General features: G+C 46.1%; 1 protein-coding gene across 4 annotated transcripts in view; it reads left to right on the forward strand.

Moving 5' to 3' along the window:
* Positions 1-1,278: 1,278 nt before the first annotated feature.
* Positions 1,279-15,022, forward strand: part of L1CAM (L1 cell adhesion molecule) — a 127,720-nt gene continuing 113,976 nt past the window's right edge. For all 4 annotated transcript variants that reach the window (XM_032210092.1, XM_032210094.1, XM_032210096.1 and 1 more), the window contains exon 1: positions 1,279-1,380. The gene's annotated coding sequence lies outside the window, so the exon portion shown is untranslated. The remainder of the gene's footprint in view (positions 1,381-15,022) is intronic.

Genomic DNA, 15,022 nt, shown 5'->3' on the forward strand with positions numbered 1-15,022 from the left:
GTCCTCATGATTGATGCAAAAGGTTCTGCTTCTTGGAGAAGCTGTTTGGTTTGGACTCCGTTCCTCCTTGATGCTAACACACCTCCTGTATCCCGCTTTTCAAACGCCTCAGTTCGTTTTTGAGATGAGGAGGAGATGCTCTGAAACCACTTGCAGACCACAAGATAGTCACCTTCTCCTCCCCCTTCCCCCCAAACTTGCTATGATCCAGGAAGCCCTGCTTTGCTGTCTCTGTGGGTCCTCTTATCTTTTCCTCTGGGGAATCTCTGGCTTGCCCATCAGAAACCTCAAATTCCCCAAGAGCATCTTCACTGACCAGAACAGAGCACTGCCCTGCTCTGGCCCGTGAAATATAGCAATACGACCAGCCAGCATCCTAGCTCTTTTTATAACATCTTCCCACAGTATAGACATTGGTCCTGTAGCCTCTGCCGTTACAGGCGTCCGGCTTCTCTAGGTTTCTCTTTTCCCGGACAAATGCCAGCGCTCAGTGGCGCCAATTTGGCCAAGGCACCAGGGCTGCCCTTCAGCTCTGTAGAGTTACAACGGCCATCGTCCTCCCTAGCTGGCCAGCAGAGCCGCTAGCGGAGAAAGGCTGTGGATCGCCCTTGCGATTTGGCTCGGAGGATCCGGCTGCTTCTCAGCCGGGCTCCGCTGCTGTGCCCATGCGCGCCAGAAACCTCCTTGGCTGGTTCCGAAGGATTTCGGGTTTGAGAAGCCTTGCGGGGAATTGGGGGGATCTGGGCGTGACCTTCAAGCAGACTCGCCCCATCCAGGAAACAGGGCTTCAGTTTGGCTCCCTCCTTCTCTTAATTGATTCTTTCCTTCTGCCTTTTTTCTTTTTCTTTTTTGGCTCCCCATCTCCTGTACTCCGCTCCATCTGCCCCGTTTCTCTCCCCCCCCCCCGCCAAGGCACCCTCTATCTCACCCGTTCATTTCTAAAGCACCGGAGACAACGCTCCCCTCCCCATCCCATAAGGAGGGACCCCGGGCGTCCCCCCTCCCCAATCTCCAGGATGCTGAGAATAGACCAATAGGTTGACCCCACCCAAGTTTCCCAAATTCTTCTTAGAATAGGGTATTGCGTGTGTGTGTGTGCGTATGTGTGTATATGCGCCAATAAACCAATTTCCACCTTACTCTTCCCCACCACCTCCGGGACCGAACCGGAGCTGGGAAGGAAAGGAGGGGAGGAGGGATGTGGGGGGGGGGGTAGGGCGGGGCACGGAGGGAGGGGACTCTCCGCCGCCGCTGCCGCCGCCGCCGCCGCCGCTGCTGCCGATTATGTCACATCGATCAGACGCTGCAGCCGAAGCAGTAGGAGCCAGCGAGGCGACCGCAGCGGCCGCGGAGTGAGCGGAAGGACGGGCGCGGCTTCAGGTAGGGGGCTAAGAGGACCCAAGAGCGGGAGCCCAACAGCTACCCCCCCTGTATCAACTTCGGGGCTCTTCCATGGATGCTCGGATGGGGGCGAGAAGGAAAACCGGGGGTTTTCTAGGCTGAGAAGTGTTTCTGTCCCGTGTCCCCCCCCCTCCCCTCTTTGTCAGGAAAAAAAACCAGGGATGGTTTCCCCAAATCTGGAAGAGAAGAGAAATTATGAGGTTCCCCCAATGGGCTCGAACTCCCCCCCACGATCCCCCGGCGAGCCTCTTCCTCCTCCTCGTTAGAAGGTTTCTCTATGCTCCCTCCTCCGCTGCTGAGAAAAGTTGCGCGGCTGGGTGTGTGTGTGTGTGTGTGTGTGTCTATGTGTGATGAGGATCCCCCTGAATCCGGTGCAACTTAAGGCTTGGGCATGGCGGGTTGTTGTCTGGTTTTATTACAGAAGAAACTGAGGAGGCGGATAGGAGGGAGGTGGCTCCCCCGACCCTTAGGCTGGCCGGCGGGCGGGCGGAGTAGGGGGGGTCCCACCTGCAGACAAGAGACCTGTATGGGAATGCGGGGTTCCCGGGTCGAGGACCGGGAGATTAGAGGAGAGATCGGGATCAAAATCTGGCAAGTTTTTCAACCCAACGTTTAGATGGATAACGCAGAGGAGAGGATTGTAGCAGCGTTGGGGCTGAACCGAAGCTATGGCCATGACAGAAATGGCCGGGAGAAAAAAATGCAGATATACGTTCACTTATATGTTCACAATATATGCCAAGGTGGAGGATCCATCAGGGTTAAAGATTGTGTGTGTGCAGGTGTGTGTGTGTGTGTGTGTGTGTGTGTGTGTGTGTGTGAGAGAGAGAGAGAGAGAGAGAAGGGGTAAGGCTTACACTAGGAGTAGGAAAGGAGTAAGGCTGTCTGCAGGATGGGGCATTTGTATGTGTTGGTCAGGGAATGGTCTCTGGGTGCCATTAGAGAAGGAGGGGGAGAAGTGCAGGAGACCAATCTGTGCATGAATGCACCAGTGCAGAAGGGGTGCATAGTGAGTGAGGTGTGTGTGTGTGTGTGTGTAGAGCACAAGGAGTGGGGAGCCTGGGGTGTGAGAAGCGGAAGCATTGTGTGCTGGGAAGGATGCTGTGGGAATTGTGGCCAGCGTATGGGGGCTGAGTTATGGCTGTGGAGTGAGCAGCAGAAGGGTGTGGCACTTGGAACCGGGCCTAAAGCAGACAGCTTTTCCCTCCAGGAACCCTGGGATGAGATCACCTTTCTTAAGCAGCTGATACGGAGGGAGGGGGGCAAGTTGCTCCTGATTTATGTATTAAAATTACAGCGGTGTGCGTGTGTGCATTGAATCTTGGGTTGTTCTTTGCCCTTGGCAGCACAACATTGTGGGCTGTTTGCTAGGATCCATCTATGCTCGGAAGATGCTTCAGGTTGTTGCTTCTTTCCTGTACGGTCTGTGTGTGTTTCTATGCACCCAAGGAGAGATCCTGCTGTTCATTTGTACGAGGAGTGGTAACGATTTTGATAAAGCATTGTTTTCTTGGAAGTGGGTGGTGATGGTATAACGTGAAGCTGCACTGCTCGGGGACAATGGCAAATGATTTGGGACAGAAGGATAAAATTCAGGGGGAGATCTCTAAGATGGGGGCGGATGTGTACAAGAGTACAGGTTGTAAGAGGTGGTGGGCATGTTTGTTGTTGATGCAAGCAACAGCCTTTTGGGGTGTGATAAATGGGGCTTGTGGGTGTGAGGGAATATTCATTGGGTGGTATGTTTCTGTACAGAAGAGAGCGGGGAGGCACCCTGGTGTTTGAAATATTGTGCATGCAGAATTGCTGTTCTGTATTATATGGAGGATGAATGTGGCTGAGGATAGACAAGAATCCAGGGTCTATAAGATTTTTTTGACTACATGCATTTGCTATGTAGTTATTGTATAGTACAACTAGTGTGATTGATTTGCAGGTAAATGGCAGACTCCTTGAGTTAGTGCATAATCTTTAGTGTCTAAATCAAGTATTCAAGTATCTTTTGGACATGTCAGGAATGGCTGATGGATATTGGAACATCTAATATATTTCTATTTCTCTCTCTCTCTCTCTCTCTCTCTCCCTCTCTCTCTCTCTCTCTCTCTCTCCCTCCCTCCCTCCCTCCCTCCCTCCCTCCCCTCTCCCCATGAAAAGAGAGGCAGTTTGCATGTAGGAAAGCTATATTTATCCTGACTGCATTATGACATTAAAATGTTCAGCTTTGTTTGGACTCTTTGTGCATATAGGGTGTCTGAGAATGTTAGTGCCTGTGAAGGTATTTTCTTAAGGTGGAGAAGTACTAGGATCTGTGTTCATGCAAGGCAGTCTTCTGAATTGGGTTCTGTGGTGTTATGTGTGCGCGCAACAGATCTTATTTTGTGCAAGAGCTTGCCCAGTCAATCCACATTGAATTGTCTGAAGCCTTTCATCAATCTTTCATCGTAAAGATTAATCCAGTAGCCAAAAGTACTCAAGAGAGAATGCATTTCTTTCAGAAATATGAGCCATCCTTAACTTACTACATAACAGGGACTGAATGAACCTGGCCTTTTTATTCCTTAAATGACAGGTCCTGTGAACAAGGGATCAATAATGCATAGATCACAGTGGCTTTTAGCTTATCTCAGATTGTATCTCAGAGGGTTGCCTGAAAAGGATGCTAACTCATATTGTATTTTGGTCATGATCTTTCTTGCTTGTAAATTGTACCCTGTGAGGGTTTCACAGGTAAGGCTCTTCTGAAAGGTATGAATGTCTAACCTTGCCAAGAATGATGGAAGCATCCATGCAAAATTCTGCTTGTACCCGATTCTGCTGGCCTTTCTTTAAACATTCAAAGTCACAGAGCTTTGATTGAATGCCCAGCTTAGGATCTGTTTCATTATGGTAATGCCACGATTTTAAAAGGGTACTTTCTATCATACACAGAGTGCTCTTCTCTTGCCAGGAAATCAATGCAACTGAAAAAAAGAGATAATAACTAGATTCCAGTGGCTGTAATAGTCCAAACAAGCTTTCATTTCAAAAAGGAACACTGCCCATCTATTTAAAGAAGATGGTATAGACAGCTCATCACCAATTTTTGATATTTTAAGCAGCCTCTGGTATATGTTACAACTTAAGCAGGAGATTCTTAATCTTGAGGTCAATAGTGCAATGCGCTCTACATGGGGCAGCCTTTGAAGAGTATTCAGAGACTTCAACTCGTCCAGAATGCAGCCGCGCGAGCGATTGTGGGTGCACCTCGGTACACCCACGTCACACCTATCCTCCGCGAGCTGCACTGGCTACCAATCGGTCTCCGGATACACTTCAAAGTGCTAGTCGTAACTTATAAAGCCCTTCATGGTATTGGACCTGGGTACTTGAGAGACCGCCTGCTGCCAATTACCTCCCAAAGATCCATTAGATCACACAGAGTAGGCCTCTTCCGGGTTCCATCTACTAGCCAATGCCATCTGGCTACTACCCGGGGGAGGGCCTTCTCTGTAGCAGCTCTGGCCCTTTGGAATGAACTCCCCGTGGAGATCCGGACCCTCACCTCTCTCCAGGCCTTCTGGAAAGCCGTCAAAACCTGGCTGTGCCGGCAGGCCTGGGGTTGATGAGTTCCCCTCCCCTCTCGACTGGTATGGCTGTGTGATTTTCGTGTATTTTAATTATGTGTACTGTTGTTTATGTTCCCTTTCCCCTTTGAGTTGTTCGCCGCCCTGAGTCCCTCCTGGAGAAGGGCGGCATACAAATAAACCAAATACAATACAATACAATACAATAGATAGATTTAAGGGAATCCATGAACTTGGATGGGAAAAGTGCGATTTTAATTTCACTAACTTCTAACTGAAATTAACTGGAAAAAAAACATTTCTGTTTTTTCTCAAACTCAAAGATTCTCCTTGGATTTCAATTTGGAGGAAAATAAATCCCATGCTTTAGTGGTCATATGCTCTTATTAGCAAGACAGGAATCACTGGGATTTGCAATCCAGAATATTCAGAATATTAGTTCTTCACTTCCAGTTTTATACTTTGGCAAAAAGGATCAGATCAGATTTATGGAGATTTATTTCTCTTTTGTTCATATTGGGGTGTAATGTATGAAGGCCAAGACTTTCTGTCATTCCACCCCTTTTTCATCTGCCTGATTTGTTGGAACAAGGAATAAATCCTGTAGCCCTGACTCAAAATTGATAAGTGGGAAGAAGGAGATTAGTCCCAAATATTGGACTCTTACAAAAGTCTTGCTTGTTCCCAAAGGATTTGAGTGGATAGACATAGCATCCGCTGACATCTTCCGTGTTCAAATTCTTAAGGTCTCAACATAGACACTGCGGTAATCAATTGAGTATTTAGAAAAATGAATGGAAATGAAGGGCATTTTCTGCCCTGAGAGATAATGTGATACAGGTCCCCAAAGCTGGGTTAATTAAAATGACTGGGAAATGTGTTCTGGAAAGCTGGAACACTCTTGTGATGCCGATTTTCTCATATTCAGTGAAAGGGGGAAATCCTTTTTCACTTTGACTATTATTATTATTTTTTGGATGGTTGGAACAGCCTGCTACATCATTTTTGCTGGTTCCCTTATTAGGGAGATGCTGTTCAGTTGTCCCTTTCATCAGCCTCATAACTAACCGAAGAATGCTAATATCTGGGGACACAATTGTGGTAATAATAAAAAAAATCCACTTATGGATCATTCTAGTTCCCCCCCCTCCTGCCTCTTTTATTCCAGTGGGGAGGAGGGGCTGGCCTGTAGATGACCTGTCCTCCCACTCTTGTGCCAACCACAGTTAATAACCAAAATGTTCTCTTTCCTGGGAGAACGGAAGCAAAGCTGGTTGTTCCCCGTCTGTCTCTTTTCCTCCAAGGGCCTGATAAGGGGTGGTGAGGGGTGGGGAGGAGAAGGCTGACGCTGACGGGGCAGCAGGTGGCAATTGATTTACAGGAGAATCTGTCTTGCTGCTGGTGGTGGGGATGGGGAACAGATAGCCATATGTTGCTGGGCAACAGAGAATTTATGGACTGGCATGCTCCCCATCAATCCGGCTTGTCAATAGTGCTAGTGATAGGATGGAGGGAAATACCAAGGGCCAGTGTATCCAGCTGCAGAGATGCCCTCACTTAGGGCTCTCTGCTCTCTCCCTTCCTTCTAGCACCAGCCCTCTCTCCGTCTTATTATCTCTGCTCTTGTCTCTTCCTTCTGCATTAGATCCCGGTCTCTCTTGTTCTCCACGAAAGCCCCTTTGTTCCAGGGAATCCGTTTCCTGACCCAGTGGCCATACTGTCACCAGCTTTGGTGTTTCCCAAAGCGGCAACAGGACTGGAGACAACAAGGTCCCTGTTCCTCTGGGTTTGGGGGCAAAACGGCAAGGAAGAGACTGGGATTCATGGATCTCCAACTAACTCGCAGCCTCGGGTTTTTTTCTGGCTGCTGAGTTGATGTCACCCAGGTCCACAGCTCCACCAGCACATCCATTAAATGTAACCAGAGACCTCATGACTCACCCTTCTATCCCCTGCTGGTTGGCCTGCCTTGAATCTCCATGATCCCTTCCTCAGCCTCTGCAGAAATAAGATGGGACTCGAAAAAGAGGGGTAAAGGATACTATAGGTCTCCCTCTTCCCATTCCTCTCCTGTGTGCCTGTGTCCTTTAATTTTATTACAGATAAAAGGGATGTTCCAAGAGTAATGATTTCTTTTTTACTCTCCCCCCCCCAGAGAAGCTACCAGAGAAATGAGAATGTTTAGCTTCCACCAACCTTGCAGATGATACTGCACTGCTCCACTGGGTCCTTTTCATTTGTGGATAATATTGGAAGAGTGCTTCTCAAATACTGTGTCAGCGTTCCAAATACCGTATAGAATTAAATCAGAGTCTAAGGCAAAACTATGCTTAAAGTTCCAATTTAATAAAGCAGGCATGTTGGCAGATATCTGTGGGGATTCCAACTCTGGAAGTTTCAACAGAATCCCACCCTGTTAAAAGTTCATGATCTTGTCCCCACACCCACAGTCCATCACATGATCCAATCTCCTTCTTCCACGCTGGCGTCCATGCCCAGCTTCTTCCGGTCAGGTGTACTGGTGTGGAGACAAAAGATGACCTTGGCTTCTAGTAAAGAATGAAAAACAATACATTCCAAAATCCTACTCCTGTCTATTCCCCCCTCCCATTGACTATACTTAAAGAAACAGCATAATGAAATTAGAGAAAGTGTGGCAGGCCAAAATTCTAAAAGGAATATAAATGCAGGCCTGACATACCGAGCTGTATACATACACTTGCAGCTTGCCCTAGCTAGCCTGACCAACTATGTGATCCAGATAGCAAAAAGGCACAAGCCGACTGAAGGCTGAAAGGGCTGAAATGGGGTTACCAATTTCAGCTTTCAGGTTACCCATACCTCTATCACTAGTCTAGGAAAGCATCCACTGCTTGGTGTCTGATTGTCTACAGGTGATCAAGCAGGAAAACATTCTGAAGTGGGGGAGAATTGGTTAAGCCTTTGATTAGCTGGAAATGACTAACATCACAGATATGTTGTGGTAGAGAGCAATTGAAGCAATAGTAAAATTGGCTTTAATACTCATGATCTTCTTTGCAAAGCTCAGCCCAGGCAGGTCCTATTGAAATCAACAGCAGTCACAATTTTATACAGTTCTCAACAAATTATATTAGGGGAGATTGCCTTGCATTTTTGTTGTTGTTCAGTCACTAAGTCATGGCTGATTCTTTATGACTCCATGGACCATAGTGTCAGGCCTGCATTTATATTCCTTTTAGAATTTTGGCCTGTCACACTTTCTCTTATTTCATTATGCTGTTTCATTAGTATAGTCGATGGGAGGGGGGAATAGAAGGAGTAGGATTGTGGAATGTATTGTTTTCATTCTTTACTAGAAGCCAAGGTCATCCTTTGTCTCTGTACTTTGACACCTGACCGGAAGCAGCTGGGTGTGGATGCCAGCGTGGAAGAAGAAGATTGGACCATGTGATGGATTGTGGGTGTGGGGACAAGATCATGAACTTTTAACTGGGTGGAATTCTGATGTCATTTCTAGAATTGGGATTCCATAGCATATTGCCAACATGTCTGTCTTATTAAATTGGAACTTTAAGGATAGTTTTGCCTTGGTCTCTGATTTAATTCTGCATGATATTTGGAACGCTGACACATAGCTTGCCAGCCCCTCTGTCCTCTGCTGTCTCTTAAGAGTTTGGCCAAATTCATGTTCATTGCACCACTGACATTATCTAACCATCTCATCCTCTGCCGTCCCTTTTGTCTTCAATCTTTCCCAACATCAGGATCTTTTCCAATAAGTCTTCACTTCTCACTTGGTGGCCAAAGTATTTGAGCTTGAGCTCCATCTGTCCTTCATCTTCATCTTCATCTGTCCTTCCAAAGAACAGTCAGAGCTGACTGCCTTTAGGATCAACTGATGCTTATGTGAATCAAAATCTTGGGATGCCATTTCCAAATCTTTCCCTCTTAAATGAAGCTGTCACATCCAAAAATAGAATTCCAGCCAGAATGTAAATGGCCTATCAGATCTGGGAAGACAGTGTCACATTTTTGTTCAAATAATAGCACAATCCATCCCATTCAACTGGATATAAATGTCTGTAACTCTCCACATTCTGCTCTTTGTTATATTCCTGATTTGTCCAGAAATTCTATCTCTGGGGGGGGGGAAAAGGCATTGATCATATGCTGTGGTCAGGACCAGACACCCAAAATTCTTTGAAATAAACTTATGCTGTAGGCAAAACTTAATTTTGTTTCTACAATATGTCTGGCAATATGCATTGGCAGCCCTTGAAATCCCCGAGGCATCTCCTTGGTTCTTTTCATGTTTTTTTGACCCTACTGATAGTACGGTTTGTTGGGAATATTGGCCCCTTGTACATTTTCATTCTACAATCCAATTTCCCACCTCTTAGGGGCAAATCCACTTGTATAGGATAAAGATAAGAAAGCTGTCCTTCTCCACTCCCGAGGATCTGTATGTTTATAAGCAGAGAATTCTACTGCCAATTACTGCCTACTGCCAATTACCTCCACGCGACCTATTAGATCTCATCGGTTAGGCCTCCTCCGAGTTCCATCTGCCGGTCAATGCCGACTGGCAACTACGCGGAGGAGAGCCTTCTCGGTGGTAGCTCCGACCCTATGGAACGATCTCCCCGTGGAGATTCGTACCCTCACCACCCTCCAGACCTTCCGCACAGCCCTCAGAATCTGGCTATCCCGTCAGGCCTGGGGCTAAGACTGTAACCCGCCCGAATGGTATGAATGTTGTGTTTTTTTAATTATGTATTGTCTTATATGTTAAAAGTTTGTCTCCCCCTCCACTTTGGGTTGTGAGCCGCCCTGAGTCCCCCCAGGGAAAAGGGCGGCATATAAATAAACTTCAAACTCAAACTCAAACTCAAATTCCTAGCATGGACAGTTAATATGAATTATGCACCTATTTCATGCTCCCCGTGGATTTCTCATGACAAGGAAAAAAGTGGGGGAAATGGTAGAATAATATAGAAGGGTTACAAATGGAAGTCAGTGTGCCTGAAATTGTTGTAAAATGTTATAGCAGTAGCAGTAGACTTATATACCGCTTCATAGGCCTTTCAGGCCTCTCTAAGCGGTTTACAGAGAGTCAGCATATTGCCCCCAACAATCTGGGTCCTCATTTTACCCACCTCGGAAGGATGGAAGGCTGAGTCAACCCTGAGCCGGTGAGATTTGAACCGCTGACCTGCTGATCTAGCAGTAGCCTGCAGTGCTGCATTTAACCACTGCGCCACCTTGGCATTGTAAAATGTTATGGCTACATACAAAAGGCTTCTTTTGAAGCACTCTAGCTTTTTATTTGAGGGTTGTTGAGTTAGAAAGTGGGGGCTGGGGTAGCTGGTTCTTCTCATATAGAGTAATCTGCTTGGTTCCCGCATGGTTTTGCAGTCCCAAAAAGCTTCCAATATTAAGTATTATGGATTGGGAAGCGTTGGTGTTCCAGTAGCTGTTGAACCACAGTTACAGCATCCTTCTTAACTGGACATGCTGGCTAAAGCTTCTGAGAACTGTAGTTTCATTACATTTGGAAAGCCAGAAGGTCCCCTCTTCTGGATTGCGTTAGGCCAAAAATCTGCCAAACGTTATTTGTGGATAACAACTTTATTCAACTAATATGTCATATTAATTCTAAGATGTATGTGCCAGTGGTAGGATTCATTTTTTTTTACTATGGGTTCTGGGGGTGGGTTCACCGACAAAAGGGCGCCCGACAAAAGCGCGCCCAACAAAACCGCAGTGACGAAACCATGAGTTCTAAACCGCACCGACAAATTAGCGCAGAAGCACGCCGACAACAGCGCGACAGAAGCACACTCTAAACCTAACCCTAAACCTAACCCTAACCCTAAACCTAACCCAAACCTAACCCTGAACCTAACCCTAAACCTAACCCTAAACCTAACCCTAAACCTAACCCTGAACCTAACCCTGAACCTAACCCTGAACCTAACCCTGAACCTAACCCTAACCCTAAACCTAACCCTAAACCCAGCCCTGACCCTAACCCTTACCTTAACTTAAATCGCACTTCTGTCGGCGTGCTGTTGTCGGCGCGCTGTTGTCGGCGCGTTGATGACGTAGCGGTTTTCACACCACGGTTTTGTCGGCGTGCTTTTGTCGTGCGTGCATTTGTCGGGTCCTGCTGTGGGTGTGGTTTGGTGGGCGTGGTGTGGCTTGGTGGGCATGACAGGGGAAGGATACTGTAAAATCCTCATTTCCTCCCAATCAACTGGGACTCAGGAGGCAGAGAATAGATGGGGGGGCGGGGCCAGTCAGAGGTGGTATTTTCCAGTTCTCCGAACGACTCAAAATTTACGCTACCGGTTCTCCAGACCTGGTCAGTACCTGCTGAATACCACCTCTGATATGTGCACTGTATTCTCTGTTCAGGGAGACAGCCCATCCAGAGAGCAAAACACGTGTACTCAACTGTGCAAATTTACATAGTACACAATTAGTTATCATAGCCTCCTAGGACTGTTAATATTTACCTAGAACAGAAGTAACCCAAAATGAACAAAAGGTCAAAACTCTATGTAGACTTTAACTAGGCCTCTGAAAAAAAGAACAGAAGGGTGGGATGGGATCTTGGATCTTATTTGGAGGCTCTGCAGTCATTCTGTGCTGCTATCACTACTCTGGAATCCGGGTCCAGAACAATTGGTCCCTTGTTATACATTGGCAATGTGCTGTTTACTGGACTGCTTGTGGCCCCCAAGTTTCCGCTGCTGTGCCATCAGCCTGACCCAGCCTCGGGGCATCCTTTCTACAAAGCAAGCTTCATTTGGACATCAGGCAGACTGGTGGGATCTCAAACAGAGTGGGTGGAATGTGCCACAGATATATGGGAAGCAGGGTGGGGAAGCCATCTGGAAGGGACTACACATCAGCGGTTTAGCATAGAGGGACAAGTGGGAGAGAAAGGAGGAAGTAAATGGCTCTTTCTCCTGTTCTGTTGGTAGGAGAAACGGATTCTCCTGGGAAGCAAGATACGATGGGGAAATTTCTCCAAACCCAATGATGAGTGGACACTACATGCTCTGCTTAAGCCAAGTTTATATTAGCAATAGCAATAGCAGTTAGACTTATATACCGCTTCATAGGGCTTTCAGCCCTCTCTAAGTGGTTTACAGAGTCAGCATATCGCCCCCACAGTCTGGGTCCTCATTTCACCCACCTCGGAAGGATGGAAGGCTGAGTCAACCTTGAGCCGGTGAGATTAGAACCGCTGAACTGCAGATAACAGTCAGCTGAAGTGGCCTGCAGTACTGCACCCTAACCACTGCGCCACCTCGGCTCTTAATATTGAACTGCATTGGAGAACATCACAAGGTTCTGCCCACTGAAGGAGGGTATAAACAGCCTTTATATAATTGTATAATAAGTACAGTTGATGTGTCAGTTATCAAGCTGTTTTGATAACCAGAATTGACTTTACAGGTAGTCCTCATTTGCCTACAGTAATTGGGCTCAAAAACTCCACGGTTATTGGAAGAAATCTCATTTTGAGATTTCAGAGCCAAGGTGGCGCAGTGGTTAAATGCAGCACTGCAGGCTACTGCTAGATCAGCAGGTCAGCGGTTCAAATCTCACCGGCTCAGGGTTGACTCAGCCTTCCATCCTTCCGAGGTGGGTAAAATGAGGACCCAGATTGTTGGGGGCAATATGCTGACTCTCTGTAAACCGCTTAGAGAGGCCTGAAAGGCCTATGAAGCGGTATATAAGTCTACTGCTATTGCTATTGCTATTGCTATTTTGGTTTTCCCCCCCATTTTACAGGGTTAATCCTATAAGGAAGGCAGGAAGGAAACATTCTGGTGTTGTTTCTAGCCTAATCTTTATTGCCCTGCTTACAGAAACTGCCTTTTCGGTTAACCCTGATTACATTGTAACTGCTAAGACAACGTGAGTGATGTTGAGTTGGCCATGCCCACCCAGTAACATGACCACCAAGCCCCACCTACCCTGCTGGTCATTAGGGCAGAGAACCGGTTGTTAAATTATTTGAATCTCACCACTGGTTATTAAGCAAGGACCTCATGTGACTGTGACTTCCGATGTCCTGCCGGCTTCCCCAATGCTTTCGTTTGTGGGAAGTCAGCTTGGGAGGTCACAAAGTGTGATCATGTGACTGCAGGATGTTGCAACATTGTAATCTCAAGGCAGGCATTGAGTGCCTGGATCACAATCATGGGACTGAAGGGCTACTGTGCCCCCTATAAGTACTAGGTCCAATTGTAACTCCTACTCATTCAGTACTGACATAAGTTTAAACAGTTGCTGAATGAGTGGTTGTTAAATAAGGACTAATTAGTATGTTTACTGTGTGATATACAGTTAGCAAAGGGTATATAGGTAGTCCTTGATTTATGACTGTGATGAACCCTGCTCACTACAGTCATAAGTCATGATGGTTGTAAATGGGTAATTATGTGATCAACCTAATTTTATGATCATTTATTTTGCTGTGGCTGTTAAGCAAATCCCATACCCATTAAGCGAACCCCTTGTTCATTATGGGATGCTTTTGGCAAAACTTGGAAGTAAACGTTGGTTTTTGGCAAACATGTTATAAATTGTGATCATGTCACTGTAGGACACAGCAATTGTCCATAAATGTAAGTCCATTGCCAATGCTTGAAATGTAACCATGTGACCCAGGGGTGAAATTCAGCAGGTTCTGACAGGTTCTGGAGAACCGGTAGCAGAAATTTTGAGTAGTTCGGAGAACCGGCAAATGCCACCTCTTGCTGGCCCCAGAGTGGGGAGGGAATGGAGATTTTGCAGTATCCTTCCCCTGCCACAGCCACCAAGCCACAGCCACAGAAACGGTAGTAAAAAAAATTGAATTTCACCACTGATGTGACCTCTGGGGACCTCTATCTAAGTGACCGGTCGCATGTCAAGGACTACTAGTATCTGTGAAAGTCAGACTTTCGTGGTTACTCACTTCCCAATTACCTGTCAAAAGATACTAATACTATATTGCTGCAGTAATACACGGGCTATTACCGATATTTGCAATGTTCTGTCAGCATCTAGGCAAACCAATGAAGCAAGTTAATAGAAACGGTCTTTAGGGGCCTAAATAGATTACAGATTTTGGTTTGTGTGTTAGCACTGGATTTTCTCCCTCAGATCTCCTTCACTGAATCTTTCTTCCAGAACTAGGAGGCCCATTCCAAGCCTAACAAGATCAGGATCCGAAAAAGCAGGATTGCAGAAACAAGAAAAGACCAAATGATTTTTGGCATGTGGCTAAGACATAATCCTAATGTAGTTAAAATCTTTATAATTCGTGCCTCTTTTGGAATAAAAGACAAGATGTTCAGTATCGTGTATTTTATGTTACTTTCATTTACCTGCAAAGTCCAGAATTGGTAAATGAGATCTTGTCATACAAGCTTCAAACTTGCTAATGATTATTATGTCCATGCTGTGCATAATGTGCAAACTCTTTTTTTGTTGTTCTGTTCAATCACATTGGAGACTGGATAAGTCCCTGTAGTTTTCTTGGCAGGGTTTTTCAGAGGTTGTCTGCCATTGCCTCCTTCCTAGGGCTGAAAGAAAGTGACTGGTCCAAGGTCAACCAGATGACTTTGTGCCTAAGTCGGAGCTAGAATTCATGGTCTCCTAATTTCTAGCCTGGTCCCTTTAATACTACACCAAACTGTGTATCCATGCAAACACTGATTGCTTTTGAATTAATAATAATCTTGCAGAACTAGGCCTTTATGTTTCCATTTATAGATTTATTTATTTATTGCAAAGTTTTGTAGCCCAGCCAACATGAAAGACTCTAATGCGTTAAAATTATAAGCACAACAACAGAAATAAATCAAGATTAAAATAAGGAAATAAATTAATGTTCCCTCACGGTGGATGCCTTCTCCTAAAATGAGGGATTGATCAGTCTTTCTCAAGAGGGATTGAAATTCAGCTTTCAAAACTGAACCGTATGACATGTTTGTCGTACGGTCTGTACCAGAGGTGGGTTCCTGCCAGTTCGCACCAGTTCGGTAAAACCGGTTCGTCACATCTACCGAACC

Source organism: Thamnophis elegans, chromosome 2 (assembly GCF_009769535.1).
Source record: "Thamnophis elegans isolate rThaEle1 chromosome 2, rThaEle1.pri, whole genome shotgun sequence".
In the NCBI taxonomy this organism is placed as follows: Eukaryota; Metazoa; Chordata; class Lepidosauria; order Squamata; family Colubridae; genus Thamnophis; species Thamnophis elegans.